This window comes from Staurois parvus, unplaced genomic scaffold (genome assembly GCF_062004578.1).
Source record: "Staurois parvus isolate SC_StPar_1 unplaced genomic scaffold, SC_StPar_1.0 ptg000466l, whole genome shotgun sequence".
NCBI classification, from domain to species: domain Eukaryota; kingdom Metazoa; phylum Chordata; class Amphibia; order Anura; family Ranidae; genus Staurois; species Staurois parvus.
This window is the reverse complement of record NW_028318262.1, coordinates 20,953-35,423: the sequence shown is the minus strand read 5'-3', so window position 1 is coordinate 35,423 and position 14,471 is coordinate 20,953.

Sequence of the window (14,471 nt, the reverse complement as noted above, 5' to 3'; positions counted from 1 at the left end):
TATGGAAACAAATACATACAATGTTTCAACCGCTGCATGGAAGGACAGTCCCACAACTGTCATTAATAGTCTATTTCTGACAGTTCCATGACATTCCCTCCATACAGCGGTTAAAACAGCTGTATGCAGTGAATGTCCCAGAACTGTCATAAATAGTCTATTTCTGATAGATCTGGGACATTCACTCCATACAGCTGTTTTAACCGCTGTATGGAGGGAATGTCATGGAACTGTCAGAAATAGACTATTAATGACAGTTCTGGGACTGTCCTTCCATGCAGCGGTTGAAACATTGTATGTATTTGTTTCCATAAATGGATCCATTTATGGAAACAAATACATACAATGTTTCAACCGCTGCATTGAAGGACAGTCCCAGAACTGTCATTAATAGTCTATTTCTGACAGTTCCATGACATTCCCTCCATACAGCGGTTAAAACAGCTGTATGCAGTGAATGTCCCAGAACTGTCATAAATAGTCTATTTCTGATAGATCTGGGACATTCACTCCATACAGCTGTTTTAACCGCTGTATGGAGGGAATGTCATGGAACTGTCAGAAATAGACTATTAATGACAGTTGTGGGACTGTCCTTCCATACAGCGGTTGAAACATTGTATGTATTTGTTTCCATAAATGGATCCATTTATGGAAACAAATACATACAATGTTTCAACCGCTGCATGGAAGGACAGTCCCAGAACTGTCATTAATAGTCTATTTCTGACAGTTCCATGACATTCCCTCCATACAGCGGTTAAAACAGCTGTATGCAGTGAATGTCCCAGAACTGTCATAAATAGTCTATTTCTGATAGATCTGGGACATTCACTCCATACAGCTGTTTTAACCGCTGTATGGAGGGAATGTCATGGAACTGTCAGAAATAGACTATTAATGACAGTTCTGGGACTGTCCTTCCATGCAGCGGTTGAAACATTGTATGTATTTGTTTCCATAAATGGATCCATTTATGGAAACAAATACATACAATGTTTCAACCGCTGCATGGAAGGACAGTCCCAGAACTGTCATTAATAGTCTATTTCTGACAGTTCCATGACATTCCCTCCATACAGCGGTTAAAACAGCTGTATGCAGTGAATGTCCCAGAACTGTCATAAATAGTCTATTTCTGATAGATCTGGGACATTCACTCCATACAGCTGTTTTAACCGCTGTATGGAGGGAATGTCATGGAACTGTCAGAAATAGACTATTAATGACAGTTCTGGGACTGTCCTTCCATGCAGCGGTTGAAACATTGTATGTATTTGTTTCCATAAATGGATCCATTTATGGAAACAAATACATACAATGTTTCAACCGCTGCATTGAAGGACAGTCCCAGAACTGTCATTAATAGTCTATTTCTGACAGTTCCATGACATTCCCTCCATACAGCGGTTAAAACAGCTGTATGCAGTGAATGTCCCAGAACTGTCATAAATAGTCTATTTCTGACAGTTCTGGGACATTCACTCCATACAGCGGTTTCCGGCAAAAAGTGTATGTGCAGAGTTCCTCTATTCTGCAGATACACTTAGAGGAGCTCTGCAGATACACTTAGAGGAGCTCTGCACATACACTTTTTTCCGGTTTGGAATTATTCTTATTTTCATCCTACTTCTTCTTCTTCTTCTTCATCCTCATCCTCATCCTCTTCTTCTTCTGAGGATGAGGATGAAGAAGAAGAAGAAGAAGAAGAAGAAGTAGGATGAAAATAAGATTAATTCCAAGCCGGCAAAAAGTGTATGTGCAGAGCTCCTCTAAGTGTATCTGCAGAGCTCCTCTAAGTGTATCTGCAGAATAGAGGAACTCTGCACATACACTTTTTGCCGGCTTGGAATTATTCTTCTTTTCATCCTACTTCTTCTTCTTCTTCTTCTTCATCCTCATCCTCAGAAGAAGAGGATGAGGATGAGGATGAGGATGAGGAAGAAGAAGAAGAATGAAAAGAAGAATAATTCCAAGCCGGCAAAAAGTGTATGTGCAGAGTTCCTCTATTTCTGACAGTTCTCTCACAGCTTCTTCACATGTACAGCGGTTGAAATATCTGTATCCTAAATGGAAACTAATAGATACAAATTGTATCTATTAGTTTCCATTTAGGATACAGATGTTTCAACCGCTGTACATGTGAAGAAGCTGTGAGAGAACTGTCAGAAATAGAGGAACTCTGCACATACACTTTTTGCCGGCTTGGAATTATTCTTCTTTTCATCCTACTTCTTCTTCTTCTTCTTCTTCTTCTTCTTCTTCTTCATCCTCATCCTCATCCTCTTCTTCTGAGGATGAAGAAGAAGAAGAAGTAGGATGAAAAGAAGAATAATTCCAAGCCGGCAAAAAGTGTATGTGCAGAGTTCCTCTATTTCTGACAGTTCTCTCACAACTTCTTCACATGTACAGTGGTTGAAACATCTGTATCCTAAATGTAAACTAATAGATACAATGTTTCAACCGCTAAACATGTGTTCCTTCTGTCAGAGAACTGTCAGAAATAGCGGAGCTCACTGCAGGGACACTTTTGCCGGCTGATCGGGAAATGTTCGATTCGCGCACCCGAAGTAGGCAAAATTTCGGTTTCGACACGAATCGAATATTTCCTGAAATTCGACTCGAATTCCGGTTCGCCTAGTTCGATTCGCTCATCTCTAGCTATAACTTTCATGCAAACCAATTCATTTACATGTATTGGGATTTTTGTTAGCAAAGACATGGAGCAGAATACATTTTGGCCTAAATGTTTGACAAAATTTTATTTTTGAAATTTTTTTTCTGGACATGTTTAAGAGCAAAAAAAAATATTGGGTTTTTTTTCAAAACTGTCGGTCTTTTTTTTTGATAGCGCAAAAAATAAAAACCGCACAGGAGATTAAATACCACCAAAAGAAAGCTCAATTTGTGGGGAAAAAAGGACGTGAATTTAATTTGGGTGCAGCGTTTTATGACTGCGCAATTGTCAGTTAAAGTAACGCAGCGCCGTAACTCAAAAAATGCCTGGTCAGGAAGGGGGGATAAATCCTCAGGAAGGCAAGTGGTTAAAGAGCACCCAGAGCAGCATGTTTTTACCTTCCACTGGCTCCTCCATTGCTCCTTGCCATTGGGAGTGAAGAGAAAAAGCACCATGTGAGCACTTAGTACATAGCTAATTCATTTATAAGGTTGAAAAAAGACTCAGGTCCATCCAATTCAACCCGTGTGGAAATTTTATTATTTAACAATTTCCATACCCCTAAAACTTCTGCTTCCTTGGGAAGATATCTAAATGTTTTTTGAAGCTGTCAGCAGTCTCAGAGAGTACCACTTCCTTGGAAAAACCCTCAACACAATCTAAGGTTAAAGGCTGTTTATTTTTCTAAACATGTTACACCCATACTTAGGGTGTAACATGTAACATGTTCAGCATTCTCTCTCTCATTCTCCTCACCTCCCAATTACAGTGGCAGGGATCCTCTCCCTGTACTTGCTGTCACAATTTGAATACAGCTCGGCTGCGCCCACACAGCCGCATCATTCTTTCACAGAATTCAGTACATTATAACCACTTGCAGTGTCGCTCAAGCTGTTGTGCTGGTACAAAATCTGGTGTCTCACAACAATGTAAGGGTGCATTGATCCAGAAAGCAATGGAGCATGAGGGGATGAATGACACTGCACACCGCTAGCTTACCAACTGGGGAGGAATGTGAAAGGCCCTGGCCTTGAGCTCCTCCTGAGTCATGCCACTGATGCATTTCCCCCACCCACTGGGGCTTAGACATAGAGGTGTTCTAATGGTGGTGTGACCTCACAGAGGTGTGCTGAATTTATTTCCCTACATAATTAAGGATGATCAGTAAACACTGAATTCCAACCTTTATATCATCAATAAACAAACTGCCCTAAAGGCAATGGGGCAAACCACTCACAAACTCAGACCCCTGGGGTCCACCCATTTACAACTTTAGACAGTATAGAGAATCAATTCAAACAGACCTTATTTTATAGATTACATTTTCATGAAGTTCGGTATCAAATATTCAGGCAAAAACTTAATAAATTACTTCCACCATCCAATTTCTCACTTACTTCTTCATAGAATGATGACAGGTTGGTCAAACAAGAACAGTCTCTCTTAAATCTATGCTGGTTGCCATGCTTAGGATAGCTTTACGCAGACAAAATTCTGATTCCCTTACCACTCCCTCAAATACCTTACATACTATTGATGTTAGACTGTCTGTAGTTTCCTGGTATTCCTCTAGATCCTTTTTTTGTAAATTGATATCGCATTTGCTTTATGCCAATTGGTTGGCTTGGCTATACCTGAGCAAAGTTTCTGTGGATAGGTGCTTGGCTAAGAATGGAGAGTGAGAGAAACACTGGCTGCAGTTCTTCTATGTACCTGCTGCTCCTTAGTACTGAACTGGTTAACAGCTATATCTAAAAGAGGAGGGAGCTGCTGAGCAAGAAGAGTTCAATTGACTGAGCTAGGCAGCACTACATTGTGGGAACTGTAGTCCAGAGAAAAGAGACTCTATTGTGATTAAGAGATTTTGAAGTGCATTTCCCAGATTGCCAGTAGGAGGGGAAATAGCTGCCTTTTTCTCAAGCTGTACAGGACACAGCTTCCTCTTGCCGTGAGGGAGACTAGTGAGTGCACATTGTTGTCCAGTGTGTACCATCACTACTGCACATCACTAGCCTGAGTGGGATCTGGAGCACTAAGTTCAGGGGTGCCAATAGCCAGAGTCTGTTTGCAGAGCAGAGGGTGAACTAATTGCTGTATGTGAGCAATATCGATGGGACTGGCGAGCTGCTGCTGTGGGGATATACTATATACTGAAATGGAGACTGAGCCCTTTAGGAACTGAGCATACAGGCATCTAGTAGCCTTGTTACCTGCAGACTTGACTAGGACTATTCTCATGTTCACCATTGGTACAATTCATTGTTAGCTGACTGCAGAGTTAGGACTCAAGACTGTCCCTTTACAGCCGTTACCTAGAGACCTTCACCTATTGTTTATGCTAAGAGGTACCTCTCACCATATCCTAGCCATTCTCCTAGAGTGCACTCTAGACTAGGTATAGTATTGTTATTCACATTGCTATTAATGCTTATATGCTCTGTTTATTGTTGACTTTGCTGATTCATGAGTTAATCCCAGTCTAGTGGTACAAAACTTTATTATAGGTCACCTTGGCATAGTGATTATACAGTCTAGCAGACTGTGTCTGAACCTACCTACTGTGTGTTCATTTATGCGCAAACCACCATTTATTCTAACCCATACCAATACATTGAGTTAATTTACCACTTGCAACAGACCAAACGGTGACAGAGGCTTTTGGAGAGGACTAGGGACTAACCTTCTACCCACTGATTATGGACCATGGAGGAGACTGGGGATTTTGTCTGCTTCTCCTGCTCAGAGCATGGAAAAGCGCTCAGTTTAGCCTCTAATCACATGGAGAGAACAAATCATTATCTTAATGATGGACAATAACGTGATAAATGATGAGACCAAGGCTTGAATTAATTTTCTGAATAAAAACAATAAAGCTTTCCTTCAGGAGTGGATGGAAAGGTGTAAAATTTAACTTTTACAGGTTCATGGTCAGAGGAAATATAGTGGCCCTCCTGCAGCCTCGGTTTGAGAAGATCCTCCACTTGGTAAAGAAATATGTATCAATAATCTCCCTTAAGAAATCTATGAAGATAAATGTATTCCACTTTTTCAGACTGCCGGAACATTGTATATGTTTTGTTTTATAATTTCAAGATTATACAAGTGAAAGCAAACATCTGAAAGACAGCATGTGTAGTGTATTTTGTATATCCAGGGGTGTGGGCTTGTTTCCAGTCTGTCTGGGGTGGGCTCCTGGCTGGCCTAAGTGCCCAGCTGTTGATTAGCTTACTGTTAATTTGATCACTGCTAGCTGTTCATTACATATACTGTTAGATATACTCATGATATTACTGGTTACAGGTTGCATTGTTTAGGATCAAGCTCTTATCTAATTTTGTGTGGTATAAACTCTTTGTGAATTTTCAATAAAGAGAGTTCCTGTTGGCACCTAAGGTAGTGTTGTCTAGTTCTTGGGCGCAATGCCAAGCTATATACCTAGGTCCTGTATCTCAGCGACGAGGAAGCAATTCTCTGCATGGTGCCATGCGGTCCGTCACACCACTAAACAGTCTTGTGTACACTATATTGCCAAAAGTATTGTGATGCCTGCCTTACACACACATGAACTTTAATGGCATCCCAGTATTAGTCCGTAGGGTTCAATATTGAGTTGGCCCACCCTTTGCAGCTATAACGGCTTCATCTCTTCTGGGAAGGCTGTCCACAAGGTTTAGGAGTGTGTCTATTGGAATGTTTGACCATTCTTCCAGAAGCGGATTTGTGAGGTCAGGCACTGATGTCGAATGAGAAGGCCTGGCTCACAGATTCTGCTCTGCTTCATCCCAAAGTTGTTCTATCAGGTTGAGGTCAGGACTCTGTGCAGGCCAGTCAAGTTCCTCCACTCGAAACTCGCTCATCCATGTCTTTATGGGCCTTTCTTTGTGCACTGGTGTGCAGTCATGTTGGAACAGGAAGGGGCCATCCCCAAACTGTTCCCACAAAGTTGGGAGCATGAAATTGTGCAAAATGTCTTGGTATGCTAATGGCTTAAGAGTTCCCTTCACTGGAAATAGGGAACCAAGCCCAATCCCTGAAAAGCAATCCCACACCATAATCCCCCTCCACCAAACTTTACACTTGGCACAATGCAGTCAGGCAAGTACCATTCTCCTGGCAACCACCAAACCCAGAGACATCTATTCGATTGCCAGACAGAGAAGCGTGATTCGCCACTCCAGAGACCAGGTCTCCACTGCTCTAGAGTCCAGTGGCGGCGAGTTTTACACCACTGCATCCAACGCTTTGCATTGTACTTGGTGATGTAAGGCTTGGATGTAGCTGCTCTGCCATGGAAACCCATTCCATGAAGCTCTCTATGCACTGTTGTGCTATTCTGAAGGCCGCACGAAATTTGGAGGTCTTTAGCTATTGAATCTGCAGACAGTTGGCAACGTCTGTGCACTGTGTGCTTCAGCATGTGCTGACCCCGCTCTGTCATTTTTCTGCTTGGGAGGGAGGGGGAACCAAGAAGAGGAGGATCCGGGCTGCTTTGTGCAAAACCATTACACAGAGCAGGTAAGTATGAAAGTATTAAGTTTTTTTGTTTTAAACCAAGACATTAGTATTAGAGATGAGCGAATCGAAGTATCCGAAGTGGAATTCGAGTCGAATATCGGAAAAATTTCGATTCGTGCCGAATCCGAAAAACAGCCTAATTCGGACGCGCGAATCGAAATTTTTCCGAAAATGGCGGCTGACATGTGCGGCGACGGAGCGGGGATGTCGGGGAAGGCGCGCAGACAAGGCGCGCTGCCCCATAATGCATTCCTCAACGACATGTGATCGCATCAGCCAATCAGCAGCCAGCCAGCCAGCACTGTGTAATGGTCGAGGTATATATAGCGGCCATTTTGGAAATCTTCATTTGCCTGCAGTCATTGAACAGAGGCAGACCGCTCTGTACTAGGGACAGGGACAGAGTTAGGGCCACAGAAACGAGAATTGGGGACAGAGAGAAGTTACTTAGGGACAGAGAACCATTACTCAGGGACACAGACTTGTTAATGAGGGCCACAGAATCGTTATTTAGGGACAAAGAAACGCTAGTTAGGGCCACAGAATTCATACTCAGGGACAGACAGAATTGTTACTCAGTGCCAGAGAATTGTTACTTAGGGCCACAGAAACGTTATTAGGGCCACAGAATTTTTACTCAGGGACAGACAGAATTGTTACTGAGTGCCAGAGAATTGTTACTCAGGGACAGACAGAATTGTTACTGAGTGCCAGAGAATTCTTAGGGCCACAGAATTCATTCTCAGGGACAGACAGAATTGTTACTCAGGGACAGACAGAATTGTTACTGAGTGCCAGAGAATTGTTACTCAGGGACAGACAGAATTGTTACTGAGTGCCAGAGAATTGTTACTCAGGGACAGACAGAATTGTTACTGAGTGCCAGAGAATTGTTACTCAGGGACAGACAGAATTGTTACTGAGTGCCAGAGAATTGTTACTCAGGGACAGACAGAATTGTTACTGAGTGCCAGAGAATTGTTACTCAGGGACAGACAGAATTGTTACTGAGTGCCAGAGAATTGTTACTCAGGGACAGACAGAATTGTTACTGAGTGCCAGAGAATTGTTACTCGCACAGACACAAAATTGTTACTTGCACAGACACAGAATTGTTACTCGCACAGACACAGAATTGTTACTCAGGGCCACAGAATTCATACTCAGGGACAGACAGAATTGTTACTGAGTGCCAGAGAATTGTTACTCAGGGACAGACAGAATTGTTACTGAGTGCCAGAGAATTGTTACTCAGGGACAGACAGAATTGTTACTGAGTGCCAGAGAATTGTTACTCGCACAGACACAAAATTGTTACTTGCACAGACACAGAATTGTTACTCGCACAGACACAGAATTGTTACTCAGGGCCACAGAATTCATACTCAGGGACAGACAGAATTGTTACTGAGTGCCAGAGAATTGTTACTCAGGGACAGACAGAATTGTTACTGAGTGCCAGAGAATTGTTACTCAGGGACAGACAGAATTGTTACTGAGTGCCAGAGAATTGTTACTCGCACAGACACAAAATTGTTACTTGCACAGACACAGAATTGTTACTCGCACAGACACAGAATTGTTACTCAGGGCCACAGAATTCATACTCAGGGACAGACAGAATTGTTACTGAGTGCCAGAGAATTGTTACTCAGGGACAGACAGAATTGTTACTGAGTGCCAGAGAATTGTTACTCAGGGACAGACAGAATTGTTACTGAGTGCCAGAGAATTGTTACTCGCACAGACACAAAATTGTTACTTGCACAGACACAGAATTGTTACTCGCACAGACACAGAATTGTTACTCAGGGCCACAGAATTCATACTCAGGGACAGACAGAATTGTTACTGAGTGCCAGAGAATTGTTACTCAGGGACAGACAGAATTGTTACTGAGTGCCAGAGAATTGTTACTCAGGGACAGACAGAATTGTTACTGAGTGCCAGAGATTTGTTACTCGCACAGACACAAAATTGTTACTTGCACAGACACAGAATTGTTACTCGCACAGACACAGAATTGTTACTCAGGGCCACAGAATTCATACTCAGGGACAGACAGAATTGTTACTGAGTGCCAGAGAATTGTTACTCAGGGACAGACAGAATTGTTACTGAGTGCCAGAGAATTGTTACTCAGGGACAGACAGAATTGTTACTGAGTGCCAGAGAATTGTTACTCAGGGACAGACAGAATTGTTACTGAGTGCCAGAGAATTGTTACTCAGGGACAGACAGAATTGTTACTGAGTGCCAGAGAATTGTTACTCGCACAGACACAAAATTGTTACTTGCACAGACACAGAATTGTTACTCGCACAGACACAGAATTGTTACTCAGGGCCACAGAATTCATACTCAGGGATAGACAGAATTGTTACTGAGTGCCAGAGAATTGTTACTCAGGGACAGACAGAATTGTTACTGAGTGCCAGAGAATTGTTACTCAGGGACAGACAGAATTGTTACTGAGTGCCAGAGAATTGTTACTCAGGGACAGACAGAATTGTTACTGAGTGCCAGAGAATTGTTACTCAGGGACAGACAGAATTGTTACTGAGTGCCAGAGAATTGTTACTCGCACAGACACAAAATTGTTACTTGCACAGACACAGAATTGTTACTCGCACAGACACAGAATTGTTACTCAGGGCCACAGAATTCATACTCAGGGATAGACAGAATTGTTACTGAGTGCCAGAGAATTGTTACTCAGGGACAGACAGAATTGTTACTGAGTGCCAGAGAATTGTTACTCAGGGACAGACAGAATTGTTACTGAGTGCCAGAGAATTGTTACTCGCACAGACACAAAATTGTTACTTGCACAGACACAGAATTGTTACTCGCACAGACACAGAATTGTTACTCAGGGCCACAGAATTCATACTCAGGGATAGACAGAATTGTTACTGAGTGCCAGAGAATTGTTACTCAGGGACAGACAGAATTGTTACTGAGTGCCAGAGAATTGTTACTCAGGGACAGACAGAATTGTTACTGAGTGCCAGAGAATTGTTACTCGCACAGACACAAAATTGTTACTTGCACAGACACAGAATTGTTACTCGCACAGACACAGAATTGTTACTCAGGGCCACAGAATTCATACTCAGGGACAGACAGAATTGTTACTGAGTGCCAGAGAATTGTTACTCAGGGACAGACAGAATTGTTACTGAGTGCCAGAGAATTGTTACTCGCACAGACACAAAATTGTTACTTGCACAGACACAGAATTGTTACTCGCACAGACACAGAATTGTTACTCAGGGCCACAGAATTCATACTCAGGGACAGACAGAATTGTTACTGAGTGCCAGAGAATTGTTACTCAGGGACAGACAGAATTGTTACTGAGTGCCAGAGAATTGTTACTCGCACAGACACAAAATTGTTACTTGCACAGACACAGAATTGTTACTCGCACAGACACAGAATTGTTACTCGCACAGACACATAATTGTTACTCAGGGCCACAGAATTCATACTCAGGGACAGACAGAATTGTTACTGAGTGCCAGAGAATTGTTACTCAGGGACACCTAATCGTTGAATTAAATAGTATGTCAGACAACATGCAGAGGAGTGGCAGAGGAGGCAATGTTTTAGGAGCGAGCAGACGTGGCAGCAGAGGAAGGGGTCGAGGCAGCAGTATTCGCAGCCAGAGGCCAGTGCTCCCGGTGTCATCCAGCGGTCGTGTCTCCACCGACAACCCTGCCGTCATTGATTGGTTGGCTCGGTCGTCTTCCTCTTCCCAGGTCACCTCTGACACCTACAGCCAACGGTCGGTGGGTACGTCAGACACAACCGTTAGTTGGCATGGCCCGGGACCAAGCCCACTGAAATCACGTGTCCTCTACCTGCCCCTGTCCTTTGCTGTTCCCTCACCAAGCGAAGTATCGCATGCTGTGGGCTCAGCCCCACTGTACAGTGAGGAAGAGCTAACAGAGGGCGGTCAGGAACGGGGGGAGACATCGGCCTTTTCAGCAGCCAAGCGAACAAGTACTGGCGAGGAGAGTGGCTCGGTAGCCGGTCTAGAGACAGGTCTGTCTCCTGACCCAGACGCAGCCGAGGGGGCTAGTAGTGAGGCGGAGACCCTACTTGATGAGGAGGAGGTTGATCGCACTTGGCAGCCTCGTCGTCATCAGGCAATTTCTTCCGCATCATCAGGAGAAGAGGGTGGCAGCTTGGCAGCGAGCAAAACAGTCGGTGGGTTGCCCAGGAGACAGCAGCAGGGTCGCATCAGTGTCAGTGGAGCCAAACGTCCACGGAGTAGAGCACCAGCTCCACTGCAGCCTACCACCACGGCCAGTAGTGGTGCCGTTGCGCACGGAGGAAGTAGCAGTCAGCCAGTGAAGAGTAGCGGGGGCAAAGTTTCCTACTCGGTGGTGTGGCAATTTTTCCTCAAGCCGCCCGAGGAAGTAAACGTAGCCGTATGTCGACTATGTGGCCAGAAATGCAAGCGTGGCCAGGGGGCCCATGTTGGGACTACAGCGTTGCGTCAGCATATGCAGCGTCACCATTCGGTGGCCTGGGAAAACCGTGATAAACATACGGCGGTTCTGCCTGCCCCAGCCCCCGCTCCATCACCCGCTCCGTTACTTGCTCCGTCACCCGACGTCGTCAATCGCCCTCTATCAGCCAGTCAAGGCTCCAACACCTCTGCTGAGGGGAGTTGTCGCTCATTGGCATCTTCCGCTCGTTCAGATGCTCCTTCTCCTGCTACTCCTCTTCTCGGATTCCGTCAACAGTCTTTCTTGGAATCCGTATCCAAGAGACAACAGTTTGCGAGCACGCACCCGACGGTGCAAAAGCTGAACGTCCTCCTGTCCAAGTTGCTGGTGCTGCAGTCCCTCCCTTTCCAACTGGTGGACTCAGCACCTTTCCGAGAAATGATGGCTTGTGCCGCGCCGCGGTGGAGAGTGCCAAGCCGTCATTTCTTTGCCCAAAAGGCAGTGCCAGCCCTGCATTCACATGTAGAAGAGATGGTGGGCCAGTCTTTGAGCATGTCGGTCTCTGCCAAAGTGCACGGCAGCGCCGACGTGTGGAGCTGTAACTACGGTCAGGGACAGTACATGTCATTTACGGCCCACTGGGTGAACGTGGTGCCGGCACAGCCGCACCAGCAACTTGGACAGGTCACGACGCTTTTGCCTCCACGTTTGCACGTCCTTGGTCCAGCAAGCATGTCCGCCTCTACCACCTCTTTTTCCGCCGTGTCCTCAGCCGCCACCCCCGTGCCAAGTCCCATTACCCGACCGGCATATCACATGTGCAGGGCGCAACGGTGTCACGCTGTGCTGCACCTGGTATGCCTTGGCGAACGTAGTCACACAGGGGAGGAACTGCTGAGTGTAATGAACAGAGAAATCGACAGATGGCTGTCTCCGCGCAAACTAAAAATCGGAACCATGTTGACTGACAACGGAAAGAACATGGTGTCTGCTCTGCGTCAAGGAAGGTTGTGCCATGCGCCATGCATGGCTCACGTGTTCAATCTGGTTGTCAAGCGGTTCCTAAAATCCACCATCCCACTGCAAGACATCCTTAAAATGTCACGTAAACTGTGCATGCATTTCAGCCATTCCTACACCGCAAAGAACACCCTCATTGAGCTGCAGCGGCAGAACGGAATTCCACAGCATCGCCTGATCTGCGACGTTGCAACAAGGTGGAATTCAACCCTACACATGTTAGACCGCCTTTACGAGCAGCGAAAGGCCATCACCGATTTCCTGATGTTACAAGCGGATAAAGGTACTCCCCTGTGTAACTTAGATGTCAGCCATTGGCAGCTCATGCGTGACACCTGCCGCTTGCTCAGGCCCTTTGAGGAGGCCACGCTATTCGTGAGTCGGCAGGACTATGGGATGAACGACGTCATTCCTCTGTTGCACGTCCTGGAACAAATGCTGTTAACAATGGCTGGTCAGGGTGCGGTAGACGTGGCGCACAGATCTCAACGCCACATGACCCCTGTGGGGGCAGGACAGGAAGAAGAGGAGGAGGTAGAGGAGGACATTTGTGCTCAGGAATTATTGAGTGAAATGGGTGGTTTTTCCACTCAGCGGACAGGAGTGGAGGAGCAGGAGCATCTGGTAGAGGAGGAGGAGGAGGAGACAGAGGACCCAGACGCACCGTGGCAGTATGCTGTGGAGATGGAGGCAGGGAGTCCCTCGCATTCCTTGGCACAAATGGCCCATAGCATGCTCGGTTGCTTGCGTAGCGACAGCCGAATAATAACCATCAGACAGAGGGATGACTTTTGGCTGTCCACCTTGTTGGACCCTCGCTACCGGTCCAAAATGGTGGCCTTTTTCACACCTGCTGAGAGGGAGGCCAAAATTACGTACTATAAAAACCACCTATGTAGTCAGTTGGTCTCTGCCTTTGTGCGCCAACGTCCATCCTCAGACACTGTGGGCCCTGTGCGCTCGCGTTCCGCTGGCATGGCAGCAGGGGAGGGGTGGGGTGGTAGGAGCAGTGGCAGCTCCACCAGCAGTGGCTGCCTCAGTCTGCAGTCGATGATGAGTAGCTTTCTTCACCAGCGCAGTGAGGAAACTACTAACCAGCCGCAGCAGCAGCAGCAGCATCAGGTGGACCTGGAGCAGGAGCTCAAACAACAGGCTTGGGCCTACTTGGACAGCACCCTGCCAACCGAGGTAGACAATCCCCTTGACTACTGGGCAACGAAACTTGACCTTTGGCCCCAACTAGCTGAATTTGCCCTTGAAAGGCTGTCATGCCCGGCCAGTAGCGTGGCATCGGAGCGCGTGTTTAGTGCGGCAGGAGGTATTGTAACTCCGCGGAGGACACGACTGTCCACCCAAAGTGTGGAGAGACTCACGTTTGTGAAAATGAATCAGGCGTGGATTAGTCTGGATTTCAAACCACCAGTTCCTGACACAACTGACTAAATCCGCCATGAATCATGCCTCAAACATGTGCCACTTTCAGGTCTCCTCACACTGCTGGTGTGTTTAATTTTTTGACATAGGGTGCTGGCAGATTACGGGCCTCCTATAGCTGCTGCCAGGCCCCTAATCTGCCATGGGCCCCTATATACCGCCTCCTCATGCTGCTGCCAAGTCCAGAGTCTGTCATGGGTCCCTGTATGGCCTCCCATTGCTGCTGTCTCCATCGCCACACTCTGCTGCCATGTGCCACTTTCAGGTCTCTTCACACTGCTGGTGTGTTTAATTTTTTGACATAGGGTGCAGGCAGATTACGGGCCTCACATAGCTGCTGCCAGGCCCCTAATCTGCCATGGGCC